The sequence below is a fragment of the Stegastes partitus genome, unplaced genomic scaffold, assembly GCF_000690725.1.
Source record: "Stegastes partitus isolate 25-593 unplaced genomic scaffold, Stegastes_partitus-1.0.2 Scaffold401, whole genome shotgun sequence".
Classification (NCBI taxonomy): domain Eukaryota; kingdom Metazoa; phylum Chordata; class Actinopteri; family Pomacentridae; genus Stegastes; species Stegastes partitus.
Window position 1 is genome coordinate 244,212 of NW_007578132.1, and position 5,102 is coordinate 249,313.

General features: G+C 45.7%; 1 non-coding gene across 1 annotated transcript; it reads right to left on the reverse strand.

Annotated features, from left to right (window-relative positions):
* Positions 1-4,163: 4,163 nt before the first annotated feature.
* Positions 4,164-4,235, reverse strand: trnad-guc (transfer RNA aspartic acid (anticodon GUC)). Its single transcript has one exon. It is a non-coding gene; the product is annotated as a tRNA-Asp (tRNA).
* Positions 4,236-5,102: the final 867 nt, after the last annotated feature.

Below are 5,102 nucleotides of genomic sequence, written 5' to 3' on the forward strand. Positions count from 1 at the left end.
CGGGGCCAACTCAGTGTGGCTAACGTGAGTAAAGTGACTGATAGCATGAAGCTAACATGTAGACGCCATGATGGACCTGCTGACTGCATCTTCAGATGAAGCTGTTCACATATTTCTCTGAGAAGAGAAAGACACCTGATGGAGATGACGCTAGCCAGGTAGCATTAGCCTTTTACTGACTCATAAATGATGATGTTCAGGTAAATAATAGTGATCACACTGTGATCAGATGTGATGTGAGTGTAAATGATGTAACGTTAATGTTGAACGTATCAGACCAGTAACATCAGACAGGGAGGGGCTGTGGAGCAAAGTGGAGGAGAGCCGAGTGGAGGAGCAGGAGAGAGATGAGAGTAGAGGAGGAGAACCTAAAGGGGAGCTCAGGCTTCAGGATGGGACCCTACATGGGCTGAAAGAAACAGCCGGTTCCACTCATGGCTCTACAACACTGATAATGGGGAGTGTCCATGAACCTTTTTTCCCTTTCTTATTTTTTTTGCATAGTATACATGTCAATATGTCTGTTAAATAAATAAAAAATAAAATAATACATAAATTCAGTATATTTCCATTGTAAGAGCAGTGATCCATAATGCCACTGTGCTCTGTCCCTATAGGAATGTCCTGAACCAGGCTGCAGGGGATCAGCTGCAGCCTGGATGCTGCTGAGCCTCTCACACAATTTCCCTCCAACAGAGCCTCAGAGCTCTTCTATAGAAAACCCAGAAACATTCATGGTTCTGAGCCTGGCTGCAAACTTTGCCACTGATTCTACAGCCCCATCAAGACATTACTATTTATGGTTTTACTTTTTATTTATTTAATTACATTTTATTTTATTTTATATTTAAATTTACATTCAGCCTTAAAAAGCCATTTTCAGCTGGACATTCAATAAATGGGTTGTAAAAGTAAAATCTACAGTCAAGTGTCATTTGTTTAAGTCGCCATGGCTCCCGGAGAGCCTGCTGCCCCCTGCTGGAGGAAACTCTGCATGTCCACTGTGTTTGTATTTGGCTACGTGTAGTTCTGGTCAGTTGTATTCTATCAATAAGTGAGCTTTTACATTGATTTATCCACCTGTGCAGCAACGTGTGCTCCATGATGTCTGAGAACAGAGAAGGTAGCGGAGATAAGTTGGGAAAATCCCCTCTTTGTTAAAAACAAACTAACTAACTAACTAAACCTTCTTCCACTTTATTATCCATGCCACTGAAGCATAAAATTCCACTGCAATAGGCAAGAAACCATGGTTTGTATGACGTTGATTGCAGTAGCTCCGCCCATCTTGACTGCCCAAGTGTGTAAAACGAGCGCAGCTCCGGGAGTCGTTGCCTAGAAACCACCTGAGCTGTCAATACGGACGCCTGGGCAGCAACGGTCGAGTCAACTGTCGGTATGTAAGTCAGCAACAAGTGGCAGATAAACAGTGAAGGCTGGTTATGAGAGGAAGAAGCGACCTGCGGTCCTCTTTACCTGTGAAGCGCTGTGATGGCAGCAAGCTGCGTCCGAGTGGAGCCGCCGGCCGTCGAGTTTAACGACGTCCAAGTGGGACAAGTTTACAAGATCAGGGTGACGGCGAGCAACGCTGGAAGAACCTCCAAGAAAGTGGTTTGGGAGAAGCCCTCCTCTAAGGTACCTGAGGTGTTTTCAGCAATTAGACGAAGTATGAACGTCTGAAACGTGATTATTTTCACTTTCAACCACTTTGACTTTTTTTTTTTTTGACAGAAAAATGAAAAACACTTTTAGTTTTAGTTTTTTTTTCTAACAGTCAAAAATGTAACACATTTGCAGTCATGAATACTGAAGCTGAGACTTTTGTCGGGAAAAAAAAAGTCACTGAGCAAGAAGAATGTGAGCGGACTCCAGGCTGTGGCTGGTTCTAGATGTTTCTTCAGGGATCTCCAGCTCTGGTCCTCGTGAGCTGCTGTCCTGCAGGTTTTAGATGTTTCCAACACACCTGACTCACATTAATGGATCATCAACAGACTTGTGTAGAACTGGACAACAAGCTGCTGGAGATCCATTCATGTGAGTCAGGTGTGTTGCAGAAACATCTAAAACCTGCAGGACAGCAGCTGACGAGGACCAGAGCTGGAGATCCCTGTCTCAGTGTATTGATGTGGTCACATGTAGTCCAGCAGCTTTTTGCTCTTGGGGCTCCTCAGAATGTTCGTACAGCATGCCAGAGCCTAAATGCTGTCTGTTTGAATCAAAACCTTCCTTTGCATGAGGTTGAAACCTTCTTCTGTCTCCTTTGTCCTGCAGCTGTTCAGGTTCACAGCATCTGGTCAGGCTGAGGTGGTGGCTCCTGGTCTGTCTGTAGGGGGCGTGATAGAGTTCACTCCAGAGGAAGAGAAGGAGGTCAGAGACTGGCTTCTGGTTCACATCGATGATATGGACATGATAAAAGTCCCACTGCTAGGGTGAGCATGTGATGGGATATGATGCATGAATAAAGATAGTTGTTGTTGTTCACACTCATGTGTGACACTGAGCACGCTGACACTGTCTCTGCTGCTCCAGGTCTCCCAGGACCTGTTCCCTCTTCATGGACTCATTGTTAGACTTTGGCTGTGTTGTCGCCAGCAGTCAGGTGCTCAGCAAACATCATCCGATAACCAATCAAGGATCAGCACCAGGTAAACCGAGCAGTGGATCGCTGCCACTTCAGCTGTCCTGCTTGTATTGATCTAGTAAAATCTGGACTCTGTGATCAAGTGAAAATCATCGCTGCTAAATAAAATCTACAATCATCAAACGGTTTTTCAAATAACGTCACACTGCAGCTTTCATGTTTTACTAAAAATGCTTAATCATTTAATTGCTTTATATTTAGTAAAAAGTGTATATTTTTAAATATCCTGAGCAACAGCTTTGCTGTGGTAAGTGGCTGCTGAAGCACAGCTTTGTTCTGTCAGCAGTGACTGTGTGGAGAGAAGCTGCTGGTTCAGACTGAAGCCAGAGGGTCTGTGCAGTGCAGCAGAATGCATGCATTTATGTGTGTGTGTGTGTGTTTTTATTGAAGGTGTGTTCCAGGTGCATTACTGTGGGGACTCCTGCCTCAGCCTCTCACCCTCCAGTGGCGTCGTAGCAGCTGGCACCACCCAGTGGCTCAAAGTAGAACTGCGCACAGACAGACCCCGGCACATGGAGGAGAAGGCTCTGTATGACAACCCATAAACACAGATACCTGACGGCCTGGTAGCTTCTGTTGAAGGGACCGGCCACTGGATGTCAAATCTTGTATATTTTTAAAATAAAACTTAAGCTTTAAGGATTTACTATTTTGTCGCAGAGTAAATATGATGTGTGTCTCAGTGATGATTGTTTTTGCTGTTTTAAGGTATTGATTACCAGTCCTGTACTTTTTGTTTTGTCCGTGCCAGGGTGAAGCTCCAGAATCAGTCTGCTGTTGTTCTCAGCATCAGGGCTGAAGTGGTGGACCAACACTTGGAGGTCTTTGACCTGCAGGTACATCTACAATTACATTTCATATTGTAGCTAATTTGGCGCCATATTGTTTTCATGGTGTTCCTGTTAATATGGCGCATTGTGTCATCTTACAGGGAGCTCCGCTGTCTTGTCTGTGGTTTGGACCGGCCTACTTTGGGACATCCTGTGTGAAGAATGTGGTTCTGAGAAACAACGCACCTCAGGCCTGTGACTGGGTCTGTCTGCTCCAGGGCACTGCTGCTGGCACTGAGGCGGTGAGTGATTCTTCTAGAAAGCAAGTCTGCAACTGTCCATCTGCACAGCTCTTTTGTTGGAGGATGAACAGAAGCCACTAAACAAGAAAAAGAAAAAAAGCCAATGTCTTGATTATGATGACTTTGTAGGGAACAAACATCCAGAAGAGCACAGATGCCGCCTTGCTGGATAGAAGGGAGAGGTGCAGCCCAGTCATCCAGGAGGTCTCTCAGGTCTTGGTGTGTGCACCTAAACAAGGCCGACTGGGTCCATATGAAGAAACCACAGTGGCAGTGCGCTTCAGCCCCGTCTGCAAAGGGTACATAGTCTGTGAACATGTAGTAGAACAAGGAGTATCTCTAGTAGTACCCACTAGTATTTACATCGATATAACAATAACTTTTATTGAAAAAAAGTCGTTTTACTGTAAAGATGTTAATAAGAAATAAATGCGGGAAAAAATACCGTTCCTCCCCGTCGGGGAATCGAACCCCGGTCTCCCGCGTGACAGGCGGGGATACTTACCACTATACTAACGAGGAGATGATGGTGAGACAGTAGAGATATGGACTAATGTTCTTTAATATTCTGAACCGGTTCTGTTCACAGTTCGGCTGAAGGGAAGAGACGCGGCTCCACGGTCAGCCGGCAAGACTACAGCCTCTTCCTGCTGTTTGAGTCCGTGACGAGTAACCACGGCTTCACTCACCGTAATGGTACTCACAAACACACGAGGACAGGAGACACTGTTCAGAGGCAGTACTGTGACTCGCATGACTTTGTTTTATATACTGCTTTCATAAGCTGATTATTAGTTGATGAATTCATGATTACAGCTGCGATAGTAATTCGGCTCCCTTTGCCTCTCTAGCTAGCAGCAGTGTGGAGCTCGCAGTGACAGGCTCTGGACTTCCGGTGTCTTTGGTGCCTCGTCCCTCTCACAGATTCGACTTCCCCAGCTGTGTGACGGGCCAACGCGTGGACCTTCTGTGTGTGCTCCAGAACCTCTGCCCTCAACTTCCGGTCAACTTCCGCTTCCACAAACTGGCACACTTCACCACCAAGCCCTCTACTGGCACCATTGGCCCTGGGCAGTGCCAGGTTAGGATGATGACAGATTCTATCAATCATTTATAAAACCAAGACATGTGGGAACTTTTTTCTCTCTGTTGTGTTTCCCAGGATGTAGTTTTTTCTTTCAATGCACACCAGCAAGGGCGCTTCCAGGTGCAGCAGAAGCTCGATGCTGTAGGTCTAGTTGCTTGTCAGAAGGCTGACCATAGAACTGAACTTGAGCTTTGCAGCTTCCACACCATCAGCCTGCACTTGTCTGCCTCCTGCCACAGTGAGACAACACACCCAGTGACTAAACTAAATCCTGGTCAGTATTAACAATTGAAAACTATTCC